The 20,000-nt window shown below is 36.1% G+C and overlaps 1 protein-coding gene across 2 annotated transcripts in view; it reads left to right on the forward strand.

Annotated features, from left to right (window-relative positions):
- ZFHX4 (zinc finger homeobox 4) overlaps positions 1 to 20,000 on the forward strand; it is a 211,665-nt gene that overhangs the window by 2,717 nt on the left and 188,948 nt on the right. The window lies entirely within an intron of this gene.

Here is a 20,000-nt window from a genome sequence, read left to right on the forward strand (position 1 = left end):
AGTTGCATTTCCTCTCCTTGAGTCCTCCCCCCCCCCTTTTTTTTTTATTAACTCTGTTCCATGTTTAATCAAGGATCATGTAGATGGCAAAAGGAGAGACAGAGAGAGGGGAGAGAGGAAGAGAGAGGAGAGAGAGACAAGAGACAGAAGGAGGGCTTTTTTTTTTTTTTTTTTTATTGTGTTCTCCTGGATTTTCAGTGGCTTGATCCCTATAAACGTGGAGTGGTTAAAGCTCATATGTAGTATTATATTTTTAGTTGGGTGGATGGATGGAAGAGTCAGGGAGAGGCTGCGGCTGCCGCTGCCTTTTCGGGTGTTGCTTAGATTAAGGCTGAGACTTGGCTGCGATTGGGACGCGACAGTGACACGGGCATCGATCGCTTCCATTGAGAGCAATGCAAAAACACAGCCCGGGTATGTAACACTCTCGGTGCCATCAACACTTGTTTTACTTTATATTTACTGGCAAAACTGACAGAGCAAGCTCAGACTTTCTCTCTTTCTTTCTCCCCCCCCACCTCTTTTCTCTTTTCTAACTGAAGAATACAAACAATTGGGTCTAGAAGTTGTTGGAAAGGATGCTTTAAATACAACAGAAAGGAGAGATTGGGATTATTTCACTATCTCTGTGACTGATTGTGTTTTAGAATTTTTCTTCTCTACAGAGGAGCATGTTAAAGAAAAGGAAGGTTTTCTTTTTTCCTTCCTCTTCTTAAAAAAAAAAAAATCCTTAAGGGAATATTTGATAGTTTTCAACGTTTGCGGTTTCAATCAGCAGGAAGGCACACAAAAATAAAAGATGGCTAGCCAGCTGTTTTAACCTCTTGCACCTGGCTTCAGTGTGGGGATCATAAGGTTTATACAAGTTAGTTTAAAAAAAAAAGATTCTAATATTTATGGCATAAACTGGGAAGAGAGTATCACTGTGTATTTATTCAGTAGCTGGTTGCTTTTGGATTTAAAAAGTAAACTCATATTTAAGTGTTTTCATTTTTATGGCAATGAAGATAGAGTCAATGAAATATGGGGGAAATACCATAAATCTGAAAAGTGAAATGTACCTAAGGAACAAAGAAAGGTCAGGTAAACCAGCTGTGTAAGTCAAAGCAATAGCACCAATTGTAGAGTAAGCAGGGAGAGTGGACTCTCAGTCTAGGAAGTGAAAGTTGCCACTTAAAGTTAAAAATTAAGGAAACATGTTCAGCCTTATTGTAATGTTTTGCAGTTTTTAGCAGATGAGTCCAGATCTGCTCATTAATTTTGAGCTAGTTGGATTATTTTAAAAGATGCTGCACCAGCAAAGGAAAACATAAAGGAGGCTGAGAAAATCGCTGTTTAATATTGCAGAATTTACTGCTTCCATTCTGACCATGAGCCTAAATTTACACAATGAAATTTGATTATCTCTAATAACAATATTAGATCCTGCACTGGATGGATGAGAATTGAGGTGGTTTTGTTGATTGCAAGGGTTTAATGTTGCATTTCAGAATCTGATGTGGTTTGGCCTCCCTTCCATTAACTGGAAAACCCCTGAGGTTTTACAATTATTTCTTAAAGATAATACATTTAAGATTGCATTGGTAGGCTGAAGAAAAGTCATAAAGGCAAGAAGGGAAGCCCTTAATAACTCTTGAGATTCAGACATGTTCAGCAGTTAGATTGGCTCTGACTTCACCAAGGGTCGACAATGTGTCATTTCCACGAAGCCAAATTGCCCTCTGCCTATATGATATTAATGTGCAAATCAATATTTCAGGGATTAAATTTCCCTTCTTCATTTTTTATGGTTTCTACCTCAATAAGTCTCAAGTCTATTAGAAGAGGCTGGATGATTTAAAATCTTTCACTGCAGAATGGCTTGTCGTCGTAGTCTTGTTTCACTAGACCATTTTAGGAATTTTGTTATAAAGACTAAGGGCATCCTAAATAAGTTGCTAGGCAATGTAGAGGCAGGCTCCATAGCCTAAAGTCCTTGTTCGACTAAGAGCTAAGAAGTATTGGAAATATAATATATATGTTTATGTACTATATGTGTATATGCACACATACATTCTGCTGCTTTAAAAATATTATGTTAATCACGTATTGATTAATTTCAAAATCAATTGAAGTTCCTTTCTTATTAGTGACTTGTTCAGCATTCTTGAAGACTGTTAATTTTCTTAAAGAGCGTACATGGATTAGCTTGGTTGTGAAGGTCTTTGGGAGGGATTTTCATCTAGCAATATTTTCCCTAAGAAATTTTTCTAGAAACCATTGTTGTGAGACTAATAACCAAGTATTGTCATCTGCATTGTTGCTGTGGCTATCATTGCATTTTGGGACTGAGAGATTTAGCTGCTATCTGTTGAAAGAGGCCTTATTCCATTCACTTAATATTAATTCCTAACACTTATTAGGCTTGATGTTTCTTTTAACCCTCTTGGAGAAGCACTACTGTAAAAGAAAATATGTGATTTGATGAGAAATAATACAAAGCAGAAATTTGGGAGGTCAGAATAAAAGATTGTGACTTTATCACATAATCTTGGGAAGGCCTACTGTCTATCATTTGGTGGTGTTTTATAGTCTAAAACCATCTGGACCAAGTTCCGCACAGCTGCAAGAATTTCATATGTGATAGAACATTTTTTCCATTCAGTGTGAAATGTTCCTTCCTAAAACACGTACACCAGACTCGCTTAATTTAGTCTGTTAAAAGAAATGCACATGAAAAAGGACAAAAGGCTCTTTAATCTCTGCAAGCTGTTTGTTTTTCTTCAAGATTCCTGTCTGTTTGGGTTTGAAAAGTCATGTTTATTGAGGAGATGATTCTGAGGTGTGACATTAAAATAATATATGATTTTTGGACTGGTGGCCACGCTCCTGCTTCATTTGCAGAACTACTTTTTATGCCTGTCAAAACACAGAGTTAATCTATCCTTATTTACAATTAATCTCAATAAAATTAATCTTAACTATGCTTTATTCAGTGGCTTAAAATATCTAATTATATTCAATTAACTGCTGTCATAGTAATTAACATTGCTTAATTGCCTCTGCATATATTTATGTAAAGCTCATTAGGTGCTGCTGGCTCCTTTTTCCTTTTCTACTTGCTATTTTTGCTGTTGTCAAATCATTTTCATCTCCCAGTGTTCAACAATGTCAGTGACAGCAAATGCTTCCTTCACATTTTTCTTGAAATGAGTGTTATTACTTACCTATGAGTAGATACTAGTTATGAGTCTTTAAAGATGAATCCACTCTCCTCATCCCCAACCCTTCAATCACTGTTCCCTTATCCCTGGTCCCTAGCACACTCACAAAATATTTTCTGTCATTGTTGCTAGAAATATGAGAAGCCAGGTTAAGCTTTGTGTTTATAAATGAGGAGCCTTTCTGTGTCTGCCTAGGGGCTGTACCCATAGTTTTCTTTTTTTTTCCCTCTAAAACCTTTCTAAGGGTTAAAGACTTGGCCAAGGTTCAAACTGAAAATTGCCCAGGGAAAGTGCATGTGAATATGTACAAGTTTCATGTAATTAGTGCTTAATTATATTAACATATGCAAATTGTCAACTTAGAAGCTTGTTGAGCTGGCAAAGATCAGCTAGGCACAATTGCTGTATTGTTCTGAAACAATAATGGATTTCAAGTTGGATTGTGGAAACACATAACTAGCTATCTAATTTAACTCATACCATGGTGAAATTTCATTAGTCTCCATGGAGACTGGTTTAATTGTGCTGACTAATGTTCTGGGCTGCAGAATGTCCTAAAAAGAAAGCGTTGTTTGCCTAATCCACCTTACAATGACACTTGTTTGTACATGTTTCCCTTGTGTGAGAATTTGCATATGCAAATAAATAGTTTCTCTGCCCCATTTGTCATGGCTGTTCATTACCCATGAAGAGGACATTGTTACTAGGCTGTGACTGAGTCTCCCAAGACAGGCTAGTGTCAACCAATCCAGCTACATTCTTTCATAATTTGTTTCTGATTAATAGACCAGAGTGAGTCTCCGTGTCTTTGGGCATCTGCAATGGGAAGGTCAGTTCTGTCACAGAAAAGAGTTTCTGCAGTAACTGAAGGACTTTTTCTTCTTGTGATTCTTCCCCTTTTCCCGCTCATTGGTTCACATAATCATATTTAAAATAATGTATTCTTACTCTAAGAATGCCTCTACTAATAATCTCTAGTTTCCTAAAGCAAAAAGATAGGAAAAGAAAGGAAATTCTGTTATTGGAATATTAATCCTGTTTTTGACAGAAAGGTAAACTGATATAATTGCTTTTCAGTTGAAGGAATGGGGGTTTATACAAGTGTGAAAGCATCGGAAAAGGATTAGCATTTTTTTGCATAATGAAAAGCTCTGTTGAATAGGGTTCTGAATGGCTGACTGAATGACCGAGATGAAAAGAAGATGAAAATGCAAGCTCCTCTTTCTTTATGCCTATGCTCTGCTCACTCTAAAGTTATGTTTGTCCAAGACTAGAAAAAACAAGCAGGGGCTCAGATTTCAGCAACTTTATAAGATGCCCTGAGTTTTCATCATCACTGGGAAGTAATATGTATGACAATAGTGTACTAGAGAATGATAAACAGAGGTTTGTATATAGAAGAGTTTCTAGAAACATATTAGGCTAGCCAAATATTGACTATTGGGTATCAAGAATTCCCAGCACTTTGCTGGCAAAAAGGTATTTCAGAAGAGGCCAACAGTATGGTGTGTATATCTCATTTAATTACTTCTGCCCCTTCCCTCCACCTATCTGCTGTAAATAGTTGTTTCAGCTGGTAGAACACTTCACTTGGGAAAGAGTTGTGTGTTCTGATTTTTTGGCAATGTTGTGTTTTAAGTGGCCTGTCAGCTTTGGGGGCTGGGATGGGCTGGTAGAAGAGGATACAGAGTTATTGTCTTAGGATTTAATTCATCTTCATGTTGCTTTGTAGGTGTATCATGTATTTCATTTTGAGGTAAGTCTTTTCTAATGTGTCTAGGTACTCTTAGAAATATTTGCAGTAGGGTTTTCCCTTGTTACTAGTTAGGGCTGTAACTGGTTATCAGTTGACAACGTGATCAGGGCTCTTAATGATGTTTCTTCAACCATAATTAGGGCAGTTAAAATACCGTAAGTGTTAAGACACTTTCAAAGGTGGGAATTGGCTCTTTTGTACATATGTAAATCAACTGCAGTGTGAATAATTATTTATACGTCTACATTATAAACAAACTCTTTCCGGTTTGGGGGTCACCACAAATGACCTATTGAAGGCTGCCCCAGAGTAGGATTGAAAGATTCAGCCAGATATTAAGCTAACTTGTTTTGTTACTAGATTATAGAACTATTTGCCTCATCACCTTAACGGTTCAGTTGCTGAGGTACTATTAAGATGGTTACATGGAAACTTGGGAAATCAGAAGTGTTTTCACGTAAATTAAAGTATAAGGGTTGCCTCTTGAGTACAGAACATTGTAAGGGAAAAGTGTTTGATCTCTGTTATATAAAGTCACCAAAATTCTTTACTAGACCCCTTTAAAAAATTTGTCAAGAAATTCTGGATTGTTTCAGAAACTTTTATGGTTAACTTTATGGATATGCTTGCAAAAAGTCTTAAAAGAACAAAAAAATCCACATGGAGGCTATTCTTTTACATGCAGCAGGGCTTATTAAGGTATTTCCATAAGAAAAATGTGTTAATTTAAAAAATAAATTCATTTATATTTTAAGACATTGTTAACCAAGCACCATGTGTTGTAACTGGCAGCTTTCCAGTCACCATGAAGTGGATCACACATGGGTTAATAGTAGCTTATGTGATGTCTGCATTCTTAGGAAATGGGCAAAAACCCAGGGTATTCTGATATCAAGATTTTTAGGAATCAGACAGAAAGCAGAATATATGTTTATATGTGAACAGATGGACACATGTGAGAACTAAAAGTGCACAATTTCTCTTGGCACTTGTTTTAGTTATCCTGATGATATAACCAGGATCTTAGTGCACTCACAGTCTTTGATGGCTAAGGACAAAATGGTCTTTTAATGAGGGCTCAATGGCATTATTTTCTTGCATACGGATTGTTCCTCTTGTGATCTTGGGGGATTTGATGTTCTGTTAATTCCCTAGTTTCAGAGGTTCACAAGTTGCCTTGAAAGTTTGATATGGTTTCATGTTTGACATACAAGCTTCAGTTCAGGAATGGCCGCTCCCCACTTCTCCTTGCACTTTTCAAGGCTTGTAAGTGGAATAAAATATTTGCCATTTGGAGGCACTTTTGAACATATGCACACAACTTAAAAATTACTCTGATACTAAAGTCGTATTTGGCAAGCCGCTTATCTCTGATATAATTAGATACTTCAACATTCTAGAGATTGAGAAAATAAACAAATATAATTTAAGAATCTGGGCAGCTTGACTTAGTTAATATGTCATAATGCCCTGAGTAGGTGTTTTAGTCATTCAGGCCAGGGGTTCGCACACTATCATCATATATTTAGATGATTGATCAGTTCTAATGTTTGCTTGTCCTGGGGAGGCGACAGTGCACAGTTGATAATTTTTGAATGGTGTGCATTATAGCACGCACCTCTAGGATGAAGTTTATAGGTTCCATTGTGTCCTAGCTGTAAAAACAGAAAGCATTCTGCAAGCATTTACTCAGATCTAAATCATTTTAACCAGGGAAAATTGACTTTTGGGTTAAAATATGCATTTTATAACTGTCCATAAAATTCTTTTCCTTCACTGTAAAGAAGAAAGGAAATCCATAGCTTCAACAATGTTAAAATGCAAAAACATATGAGCTGGTGTATGCCACCTGGTTGTATTGTTAATAACAAAACAAAACTTTCTAAGAAGGAAGCCCATAAAGAATCATAAAATTTGCCTGATTGGAAGGATAAATTGAAGAGGCCCAATCATTTCCCAAAGTGCCTTCATTAAACCTGAAAGGCTTTATTAATGTAGATTTTCTACAGTATAGTTCATAGTACTTTTCTCCCATACATTTAGGAATAAAGCAATTCATACGTAAAATTTCCTGGGCCCAGAAATGAACTGAGAGTAAGTCATCCTTTTTGGTTGACAAACTAGGAGTATAGACATCACAAGCACGCACGCAAACACACACACACACATATACACACGTCTATGCCCCTTTTCCTTGTTAATGTCTCTCTTTCCTCTTTAGATGTATTTATAGGCATAGCCTGAGCATTTCCCTCTGTAGACTAAATTTCTTTCATTTTCTAAGAACTGGCCAAGAGGATCGCAACAGAAAAGAGCAGGTAGGGTATAAGACAACTGGAAACTATCAAAGGGCTAATTCCTGGGAACTGCCTTAGAATTCTTCAGTTCAATCCGCTCATTTTAAAATATGAGATGTTAAACTCTGGAGAAGTAATTGTTGAGTCAGCCGACAAGGCAGGAACATGTCAGGAGAACTCAGCAGTCCCCCACTAGGACTAATGGTCACTCAACTATATAGGTTACTTAAAAAGGGGTTTGTTCTGTGAATGAAGGCAAAGCTGGTGAAAATGGGGAAGAGAAGAAAAGGAAAATGGGCCATGGTAATCCAACAGTGATGCTGTCTCCTCTGAGAGACTGAATTCTCTCTTACTGAAAAGGAGACCAGTAGAATCTGGAGGGCCTCTAACCAGTGTGACTGGAAGCATATTTTTGCATGATGTAGGAGGTTAGCCTAGGTACTTTGAATGGGCAAGATGGGTCTATGATTCATAAAAATACTGATGATCTCAGTGACTTAAAGTGTATTCTTAATAACTATGAACACAGTGTGAAGAAGAAAGAGGTTTCTCTTTTGTAGAGGGAAAGTAAATGAAGACAATGCTGTATGTTTTAGAGGCAGCATAGTGTACAGAAAAAATGACACTTAGTTTAAAACCAGACATTCTTTTGATTGTTTACTTTGGATTCCTTTTTCCTTTTTAAATGAGACTGTTTATTTTAACTTAAATCTTAGATATTTTAAAATCTACTCCATTTTTTGACAACTCTGTGACCAATAGAGGTCTTTTTAGATCTATAAAACCCTTGGGTTAAATTCTTGTTATAGATGACCTTATCTAAGTTATTTAATCTTTTTGAGCCTCAGATACCTCGTTTATATTTCAGAGTTGCTGGAGAGCTTACCTAAAACTAATGTGTTGTGAACATAAAAGGAAGTGAATATATACAGGGCTGATACCTTATATTTCCCTTTTCATTATTTTCAATAGTTGGTTTTACTATATGCTCTCCTGAAGGGCATTTGATACAGCAAATCTACATAGACCTTTTGAGTAGAGATGCCGCCTCTTTTTTTTTTTTTAGTTTAAAAAAATTTATTTATTTATTTTAATTGGAAGATAATTATAATATTGTGATGGCTTTTACCATACATAAACATGAATCAGCCATAGGTATACATGTGTCCCCACAGGGAGGGAGATAGAAATTAAGCAAGGAGGATGCCTAAGGGGTAGGGCCAAAGGGTAGTCTCCTTCTTATGTTTTCTCATTGGCGGATACCTTGATGATATCTAGGTGGCTATTTCTCCACCTTATTATCTGCTCCTCCTTTGTCACAAGTTTCTTCGGTTATGAGGGGCTTCTAGATGTTTTCAGTGCATTTCTGGGGTCTTTTTATAAGAAGCAAGTTAGAATAGAAATAGTATTTAAATAATTCAAACCTTAGTCTATCTGCAGGAACTCAAGATTCCAGACTGTCCATTATATTCAATAATAAAAGAGACTACAAAGCTTATTTCAGAATTGAAGTTGACCCTTCCTGTTTGTAAGTCTTTGAATTAAAGGCTTTTCCAAAGATACATTAGGTGTCATAGAATCCCTTTCTATATACTTGACGTTATGATATTTTGATGTGCCATGAAAGAAGAATAAATGCTGTTTACCTGGCACCATGCTGACCAAAATTTATACCGAGCTAGAGAAAAGATCCAGTTATTAATAACCCAGGGATATTATTGAACCCTTAAATTTTCTTGTAGGGATTTTATAGCCAAGTTATGAGTCTTCTCTTGGCTTATCTCGTGAAGAAGATCACAGTCCTTTATCTTTCCATAGGAATGAATTACTCAGAGGAGGACTACCCACGTTCAAATAAGATTCATGATAAAGTTTAATAAATTTATAAAGACAATTTTCCACCCTCAACTAAAATATATTTCTCTTATCATTTTTCTTTTTGATTTTAAAATTCATAATAATTTCCTACTGTGATACATGTAAGATACACACTTAAATTATTGTTTATATTTTTATGGGAAATATAAGTGTATTTTGGATAACAATTTTCCAGATTTGAGTTTGAAATTTGCTTGACATTTATAAATAGTTAGTTAACAATCTTTGCTCAAGTTTTTCTTAAAAATAAAAGTGTGTGCCTTGCCTGTGTTCTGCTTATTTATAAGTGGCCCTGGACTTGACAGTTCATTTGAAGCCCATTTATTTAAGGCTAAGCATTGATTGAATACTGATAGAGTAAGGATATATTTCATTGGAAGAAAATAATTAGCATCTTAGCATTTTTCAGAATGTACTTGTTTAAGCTTCTTCTCAAACAAATTTCAGGCTTCATGAGGGTAGCACCCATGTCTGTATAGTCACTGTATTCACAGTAATGGACACTATTGGCAAATTCTTGGTAAATATCTTTAATAATACATGAAAAAAATAGATGAGTGCTAATTACAAACATAAATAAAATACTTCAGTTTACTATACTACTGGAATCTGCCTCTCCTCTTGAAATCTAGTTGTTGGGGAAAAAAATGCAACCTTAAAAACATCTGGGTCTGTCTTGGAAAATTCCATAGGGAAAACTATCTTTCAGCATAATCTAAATGGGTTTTTATATTAGAGCCATAGATTGTTGCAGTCAGAAGGCATACAGCACAATCCCCTTGTTTAACCCATAATGAAACTGTAGCTCAGAGAAGTTTCTGGGAACCATCACACAACTACAGGGCACAGCCAATGAGAATCCAATGTTTGTGTGAGTGTGTGTGCATTCCCTTTCACAAATCGTTGAACATTTTTTACCTCTGTTGGCTCAAGTCCTCCCATATCCAGAGATTCTATAATATTGGGAATAACTTGTGATGCTGGAGATATTTTCATTTGTGGAATTCTTCCAAGCAAAGGAAGAGTTTCAGTTGGTTCAATTTCTATGATGACCACAGGGCCAGCTGACCGCCCTGGGATTGGAAAGCTTAATCGCTTGAGATAGGACAAGAATTGCCTGAAAGGTGACAACTTGCAGGAAAAATGGGGTGGGCCATTTCATTCTTGAAATGAGGCAGGGTGCAGATTAGGAATCGTTGTGGTTTGCCAGAAGTTGCTGGTCCTAGAAGCCTGTTTAAGTGCTCACTGTCAACAAGGAAATCATGGGCAGCACTTAAAGTGGCTCACCTCTGATTTATTCATAAACCTCACACGAGCACTTGGCTTTGTTCTTGCTCTAGTAAGGGGGACTGATGCCAATAAGCACTGGAATAAAGAGCTCCTTGCATGGTCCAATAGTGAATAGCACTTTACCTCAAAGCCTGACCTCCTTTCCCAAGGTCTGTTATACCGTAGTCGACTCTGATTGGCTGTGTGTCTTCCGCTGAATTGAGAGAAGAGGTTATAAGAAGCATCGACTCTGTAAACGCCATAGTATACATAACGAGACTTGTGTAACTGGAACTTGGGTTCTAACTTAACCTAAAGGTTGCGGCATTCACGCTCAATGGAAAAGCTTCCTTCCCCCCCCTTTTTAAATCTTGAAGAGTTTCACATTGAATAATGGTCAGAAAAAGATTGCTTCTTTCTAATTGAAGAAGACAATGACCTCGGAAGGAAATGAGTTTTGACAATCCCTTTCTACATTAAAATGAATTTAGAGAGATTTAATAATGTAGGGAATTAAGAGTTCGAGAGTAAAATCCACCCTACACGGGGATAGAAACAAAGAAATGGGCTTGTGGATTGATTAGCCGTTTTTATCTGAGAAGCTTCATTTATTTATTTATTTTTTGTGCCACTTCACAGATCATGCTCCAGCTGCCCATGGGAGGGGAAGGAGCCTTTAAGAGACAGTCCACTAGCTGGTTTGCTAGGGCAGAGGTTGAGTCGGGTTACTTAAATCCTCACAGCAACATGCTAGTCTTTATTTATTTTTTTTTTTTCCCCTTCCCTGATCCTGTCCACTTTGGCTTCCCTTTTCCTCCTTTTGATGAAGTTGGTCTCTTACTCCTTGAAGTGCATATATTTACACAAAAATTTCCTCAAATTTTCACAACACATTAACCCAGAAGAGCCATATTAGGAGATGGTGATGAGAGTTAATGATATATCTTTAGATAAAGCCTTCCTCCCGTGCAATCACATCAGAGTCATCAGCTCATTTGTCATGGCTGAAGTGAAAATGTCAGGACCAATGAGTGTATGAGTGCTGAAGGGGGCGAAAGGGCTTTGGGAGAAAGACATTTTTGTGCTGGGAGTTGGCCATGGCTTAGATTTAGCTCCAGGGAAATACTGGGATTAGCCAACACTGTGTACAAATCCTTAGCATAACAGAATTAGTTGGGAAAATGGAGAGGTGGGGGTCATGAGGATGGGCATAATTCTGGAGACATGCTCTAGGCTGCAGGCCAGAAACTACGGTAAAGAATGAGGTGGTTTATTAAAAGTATTTTTAGGCATATGTTGTATGCAGTCTCATTGAATCCAGCAAGATTGAAGTGGTAGATTTGAATGGCATCAAGGGAAGATCTGCCATAATGTTCACTAAATATGTATATATGACTTTTTCTTTTTTTTTTTCATTTTTTTTTTAAATTGGCAGGTAATTGCTTTACAATGTTGTGGTGATCTCTGCTGTAAATTAATGTGAATCAGTCATAATTATACATATATATATATATCCATCCCCTCCTGCTTGGGCCTCCCTCCCTCTTGGCTTTTGTTTTAAATTTACCTGTATTTAAATAATTTTGACCCTAACATTTAAAGATAATTTTCATGCATAAAATAGTTTTGACAGTACCTTAAGAGCAAAAGTTAATAATTTAAATAACAGTAATTATGGTGAAATACTTGTTGCATTGTAGGGTAGACAGAAAAGCTAGAGGCTAAACTTTCTTTACACAGACTTCACTCTCAAACTTTAATTGAAAAGTAACTGATTTTCTCTAGCTACAGAAGTTCTTATCTTTGATAGGCCAGTACTAGCAGATTTATTTCATTTTGGATCCAGTGAACTGTTCTCTTTCAGATAATGTACCCATACAACCCTTTCTTGTTTAATTCTATTGATTTACAGTGTTAAAGTGAAATAATCTGATACCTGTTTCCTGCCCTTTGAGTATTTGTCGTCAAAGAGGCTGATTATTTTTTTCCCCCAGCTCTTTAGCAGTTTTAAATGTATAATTATCATTGCATGTCATTTGATAGCTGCACTAATTGCTGCCAACTATTGTCTGTTTGCACTTAATGCTGAAACCTGATCAACATCCTGCTTTGGTTGATGTTTGGTGGTAAACTTTAATTAACTCTTATTGCATTGGAGAAGAGTTCAGGCTTGGTGCTAACTAATCATTTACCTTCATTATGTCCTGACAGCTCCACTTGTTCTTGGTCCTAATAGATACACCAGTCAGTAAATAAACCTGCAAACCTCATGCCTTGTAGTTGCTCCATACTGATATTTTGCTACTAAAAGTATAAGATAATTGGGCCCATATAATTATTTAGTTAGTTTAGTATCTCTAGTTCTGCAGACACTAATCTTAATTGCCTCTTTCATGCTGGACAATTTCATCTTAATAGAAACTGTAGATTTGAGATAACATTATTCCTTCAACATGGTTCCTATGAGCATGCATCTTTTGAATCAATACAATTAAGCTTGTCTCCTGTTGGAATTCTTGTCATTATTTTTCCTGAAATACTTTTCCTGTAATGATATTGAAGTTAAAGTAATCAGGTTACCAGCAGATCATGTAAAATTCAACTCAAAATTGCTGGCTGCTTGATTTTAATTTGTCTGACATCAAGTTTGTTTGAAAAGGGATAATATGTGGGTAAACCAAGGAGCTTATAATTATGGCTGACGTTTGTTTGTTTATAATGAAATCTAATTAAAGTTCATACATTTAAAACACAAAAGTTAATTACTGAATTGCTCACTTCACTTATGGACAGCAGTCAAATTAACTTTCAGGCCAAAAAAGAAGAAAAACACCCCACACACGTACACAGAAAGCAAACAAAAGGCTCTTCATAATAGAAATAAAATAACCAACCAATCTGAGTGATCAAACATAAATTTGCCAATATTTCATCCAGAAGAAACCTGGCATTCCACTTAGGTTCTCTATTATGTTAGCCCTAATGTGGTTTTTAATATAACATGATTTAAAATATCTACATGGGATATAAAAAGAGACTGTATTTGATAGATTAAGAGTCTTGGATAGTAAGAGGCACTGGTAATGATTTAAGAAATTAAGCATATAACTTTCTTCATTAAAACTATTTTGAAATCATGTGAAATCATTGAAACCACTGCTCAGGGAATAGGAATGTTTGCTGGACTACCTGACTTGTGATTAATTTTATGAAGATAATTATGGTAGGTTTAGCCTGCAAGGAATGACATTTTTCAAAAAAAGATTGTGCTTGCACTACTACACTGCTGTTATGTTGGTTATGAGATCATATTGATGGGAATCATGAAATGCAAATAACTAAGCAGTTGTTTTCTCCTTTAAATATTTAGTTGTCAGTGTTTAATGATGAATTTTGTATCTTAATAGACAAAGAAGAAAAAATGCATGTATATATAAGGATATATTGTCTTCACGTTGTATATGAGAAAAATGTATTGTGGAATTGCTTTCACCAGTCTGGTAAATCTGAAGTCAGATATTCTATAGTTATAATTACCTTAATGAAACCAATTAAGATAAAATTTTTAAATGTCCCTATGTGACAACATAAAAGCATCATCAATTAAATACTTAGACTGGGTGTATGCCAGAGAGATTAGTCCATTACATTTTAAAGACTAGAAATATAAACATATACAAAACATGGCAAATATTATTTATAAATTTCTAAAACTAATTGATCCAGTACATGTTTTCCCAAGGGAAACTAAACGGTTCCATGTTTAAACTTTCCATTTCAAAGTTTTATTTACTTGAAATTTCAATTATAGTTGGGACTGAGGAAGAGAGACTTGAGAGGGGAAAATGATTCTGTCCATTATTGAGATGTTTTGTAAAACTGATTATAATTTACATAACCTTTTAGTATTTCCAGAGAGTATATTTATATGTGTTTTAATATAACACTCATTGATTGATTTGTAGATTAATATTTATTTAGGAAATAAAAATTAAAAGGCTCATAGAGTCATTTAACTCTAATCCAACTTTGCATAGCTGAGACAAAGGGAAGATGATTAATACTTAAGTATATGGCTGGGTGATGGCATTCAGAGGTATCTTTCTCTACTATAAAGAAAGCAAAAAGAAAAGTCAGTATATTCTCACAGTATTGGCAAACAACAGCTTTCTAGTAATGCTTTAGCTGATTAGGACATCCTTACCCTTTAATGAAGCAATCACTACAAAGCCCCAATGTCAGCTGGAATACTAGCAAAACAGTATCAAAGAAGAATCAGAAAGAGGCACTGAACATAATTACAGTTCATGTCCTTGTCTCACACCAATGCTAACTATTCATTTTCAATTAGAATGAATAAGAAAATTAGAAATCAACTAGATTGGTTAAAAGGACCAAAGTTTGTTTACAGAGGACAGCTAAAGTATTAGGTCCATCTTGCTCACTGATTATGAAATTTTCCTGAAGCAAACAAATAAAATGAGTCATATAATGGTGTAATTTGGTTAAGGAGAGATTATTGATTTCTCTCTAAGGAAAGTAGCTGGAGTTTGATTAAAGTCACGAAGAAAACTGAGGAAAATTCCTATTTCCCACAACTAATCAAATTAAGAACTATCAGAACCATTGGCAAGGGGTACTTTTCCTCTTCAGTTCTCCAACACATGTGTTTAATGATTTGTGATTGTCATATAACGTCCATAGAGGTTTAGAGATGAGAGAGAGAATGAGGGAAGATGAGGCGGGGAACATAGGAAGAAAAAGAAAAAACAAGAGACAGAAATATCAATTCTAAGAGTCCTGTTTATGAGAAGGAAATAAATCTGTGTTGAATAGCTGATTTAGGTTTTAGTGAGAAGAAAGAGGAAAACGGGGACTTCGTTGACTTACACACTCGTGTTTGTCTTTGTCAACTTTCCCTCTTTAAAACTCTGCCTGGCTTAGGTACTTACTATATTTGGTTACATCCTTCTATTCAAACTTAATTACCTTCTCCCCTTTGTCGTGACATGGGTGGAAAGTTTTTGCCGTGTCAGGAGAGGTCGTCACACATTCTTTTGCAGTCTGTTCATTAATTCCTTCTTGCAGAAGCATTTTCTCTCGTGCTGGGAAGGTAGAAGTGTGTAACAGAAGAGCCCTGAAACATCAGCAGGAAGCTCTAAGCTGGTTAATGCAGTATAATTGTCTGGACATAGACTGGTCTTTGTTTGTGTGGTTCACTCCGAATCAGCTGTAATTAACTCCAGAGTGTTTCCAGATTGCCAGCAAAGAAAAATTACAGCTTTTCTGTTTTAAATTGTAAAGCTCACAAACATTAACTATGCAGATTGCTTTTACTTTGATATATTTCTATCCTGCAAGAAAAAACAATAACAAAAAAAAGCTTATTTGCCCCTCCCCCACCTCTAAAAATGTGTTTTTGTTAAGTTATGTGATTTAGTGTCTATTGGAACATAATGGCCCCTTAAGAGTTGGGTTTGAAATCTTTTTACTTAGTATTTTCAATCCTTTGACATCCTTGCATTTGCCTCCCTTCTTGCTAATGTTCTTAATACTGAAATGGGAAAGAAGTTATGCAGTCTTTTATGAAATACTAAACAGATCCAAAAATAAGCAAATTGCGAGAAAGCTGAGTAAAGAAAAGCACCAGCAACTGACTTAAAAGACTGAGATCAAAGATGCATTCTGATGTAACTGATGCTTCTACACAGGTACTTTACCTGTATTTTTGATATATCAAAAGCCAGACTGTGAGAAAAGGCCAATTTCACTACTCTCTCATCTTGGTCAGCACCACACCCTTCTAAAAGCTTCTGTACAGTAGTTTGTAATTATGAATTCCAACATGGGTAAAAATGAGGTAGCGGTGTGAGCTAATACAGCCCAAGACACAAAAGATCTGTCAGCAAATGATGCAAAAAAGAAAAAAATCCAGCCAAAAATCTTTTTTTTCTTTATTCTGAATTTAACAATAAGGAATTTAAGCTTCAATGTGGCTTTAGCGAGCGAAGAAAAGAAGCTCTTGGTGTCTGCATAATACCACTTTGATGGATTTTTTTCATCAGCTCTCTGTACGTGGCAACAAATAAACAAGTATAATTATACTTGTGAAGGTCTATTCATTGCTTTGTCAGCATTAGATATATGTGCCGTTTTCACACTGCGCCTCTCTTTTGTCTTTGGCTAACTCACTATGACATATTGATAGAGGATTTGGAATGGGGAAAAGGCCACAGCAGAGACAGTGATGACCTTTTGGAAACTTGATATAATTCAAGGATTTTTATTTATTTTATATATATATATATACATTTTTAGGATTTGTGACTTGTTACCGAATTCCTTTTACGTGACCAACTTTTAACCCATTCAAAATGAAATAAAGACTCCAAGTATCACGACATGGCAAAGAGAGGATAAGAATAAAAACAATAGGCAAAAGGGCACAGTGGTCTGTCTTCTTTCCCAGCACTTTGCCAAGTGGCTAACCTAGCATTCCTTTCCCATTATTCTGTCCTCTTGATCAGATCACGTTCTTTTTAATCATTTCACAAACACTGTCTCACTGTGTCACCAAGGAGGGCTGGGACAATCAATTAAAAAACAGAGGTAAAACTGGCCTCTCTGATTTTGGGTTCTAATGGGAGCCCTGCCTTCTGAATGCAAAGGAATTTGCCAATTGTTCAGAAAGCACCCTCTTTCATTAGCAAGGCTCCTCATAGGTGGGTTTGGTCATTTTCGCAGAGCAGAGTTTAGGCAGAAGTGACTGCAGAATGACAGTAAGGCAGAATGAGCCATAAAAGTTCCTTTCTGCATGTTGTCCATTAGTTCCAAAAAAGGGATTTACACGATCAAAGTCACTGATCTTGTGTATTGCTGAGAATACCCAAAACTGTGTACATGTATTCTACAGACCAGCTAGTATGTATTGTTCTGAATTTAGCATTAAAATTGTATCAGGTTTTCTCTTTGAGATTTCTTGAGGACTTGGGTGATTTTTTTCTTTTTTAATAGAATGTTTGGTAGTAGAGAATAGTAATTGGTGAAGACTAAATAGATAACAGTTTAACAGGTGAAGCAACTTTTACAGTGCATCTACTTGTTACAAAGTTATTTTGGAATGAATACTCTGGTATAAATTAGATGGTTGTCTTTGTGGTCTTTTAACTGGGACTTACAAACTTTAGTGTAAATTTCCTAAATAGGTCACGTTGTTAAAAGAAAGATCTTGTCTGACGCTGGTGACAGTGAAATCACTTAGCATCATCTCTAGTGTCATGGTACATATTGATCTGAACAACTTTTTAACTGCACAGACTAAAGTGATTCCATCAAAATATACTGATAAACACCACCATGGTCATAGTATATAACTACAAATGTAAAAACCAGGTCATCTACTACTAGCTCTATCAATTCAGATAGTTTTGTTACTGTTGCTTTTGGAATGAAATGTAAATTTGTAGAGAATATTTACTATTTTGATGGTAGGGAAGACTTACTAGTTTCTGATTAATGTGTAGTTTATAAGAACTTGATAAGCAATTTTGTGTAAAGTTATGTGGGAGTGCTGTAACAGAGCATGTCCTACCACATGGCTTTGTCCTGTGATTGATTCTGTAGCATAGTTTCCATAATTTTTGTCTCATATCAATAAAGTCATTTTTGATAGTTACTCCTGATCCTATGAAGATAAAATAAAAAGGTAGGATCTATTAATACTTCATATAGAGAGACACTGATGAGACATTGCAGAGTCCATTTGGCATCTGGACAAAATTATTAACTGTGCGTTACATACGACTCATTTGAGGTGCGTTTAGCATGTGTATCATAATTTTAGGAAGTGTTTTTGTCCGCTGAGAACTTTTGTAGGTAGGGTATAGGTAAAACAGGAATTACAGAATAAGAACAGCTCAGAAACTCCTTTATAAAGCTGTGAAGTGTTTGAGAACTTTTCTCACTCTTGTAATTAAGGTGAATAATCTTCCACATATCTGCCTAAGTCATCATAGGAAAGAAAGAAAGGAAAAAAAAAAAAAGCTACTCTGAGTCCTAGAACTTGATATTTTTATCTAGGATCATTAGTTTAGTGTTATCACTTTGCTCCCCTTCCAAACCTCCAGTTTCTCCCTGCCTTCCTCATTCCTTTTAGTCTGGCATGGGACTTTATTGTAGACATTTTGGCTACCTTCAGTGTTTATACATGGTGCAGATTTGGTAAATGCAATGGTAAATATGAATGTTTGTGGACTAATTAGAGAATTATTAGGTATTCATGCTTATGGTGATTTATCAGATTATTTCAGAGGATTTTAAAAGCTGCATGCATGCCATGAAGATAATTAACCTGGAGCGCCTCAATAATTAAAATTACACACCACGCTTTGTGATGTTTGATTCGTGTGCAATTAGAATGTCATTTTAACCATCTTAGATACCAAAATGAATTTTGATTTCATTTTCAATCTGTGCAGCTCTTTTGATATATTTGAAACTGATCACTTCCTCTTGATTTAGCTGGCAAGATGAAATTTGATTACAGTAAAGAGAGTATTAAGAAGTTATTCTTCATACTTAATATGCCACTGACCTCCAATGATGTCTTTCTTCTAGAAGAACTTTTAAAAAGTAATTTCTAAAATGCTTAGTAATATTGGTGAGCCCAGGGTTTTGTTTCCTTCTTAGTTCTCTGCCCCTGCAAAGTCTCTGTAATAGACTATAGGGGTGGGAGGGAAGTCCATAGTGAATCACTGTGTGTCCATCCTGCCCAGTATAATAACTAATGCAGTATAGCCATGTCAGAGGAGCCTGGCCGGCTACCGTCCATAGGGTAACAGAGTTGGACACAACCAAAGTGACTTATCATGCATGCATGCATATAGTCATGTCCGCCTTCCTTATTTCAGAAATCATCAGTATACCTGAAAGTGTTGATACATCTATGTGAGAGGGCTACTTGCCTTGAAGTTCTGGGTCCCTTCAGGTGTGAGATTTGAAAGAAGATGGCTTACCTTTTTGATAAATCAAGGCAGTGCCTACTCTGCAGACTGAAAATAAGCACTAAACTTTCAGACTACTCAACTCTTGTGTACAGTGCCATCATTCTGCAAATGGAGAGATGTGCAGGGATTCGGAGACATGTCAGCCCTAATCGGGCTGCTATGCCAGTAGCTGAGGTTTGCAGGTACACACACAAGTGGGCATACACATACACACTCACATACAGGAGGGGAATGCAATTTTACCAACATTTGCCTACCTTTCTCCTGGTACCTTCCCCTGCTACCTGAAATTGATACGGCTTTTATGAGACCAAGTGCTTCTTGGTCACAACAAAGGGAGTTTACAGTCTAAGATGCTTGCCTGGAAAAAAAAAAAAAAACTAAAAAAAAAAAAAAATGATGGAAGTATTTTCATCAGATGTGCTTGCATATGATTTGTTAAGCCAAGGGAGATGTTGATTGAGGCCGTGGTTGAAAGATGGGCGACTCAACCAGGATTGATAACATCAAAATGGTATCTGGAACGGTGTTCATTACGTATTGCAGTAGGGAAAAAAATTTAAAAAGCGGATTGAATACAATTGTCCCCTAG

The sequence above is a fragment of the Oryx dammah genome, unplaced genomic scaffold (genome assembly GCF_014754425.2).
Source record: "Oryx dammah isolate SB20612 unplaced genomic scaffold, SCBI_Odam_1.1 HiC_scaffold_19, whole genome shotgun sequence".
In the NCBI taxonomy this organism is placed as follows: domain Eukaryota; kingdom Metazoa; phylum Chordata; class Mammalia; order Artiodactyla; family Bovidae; genus Oryx; species Oryx dammah.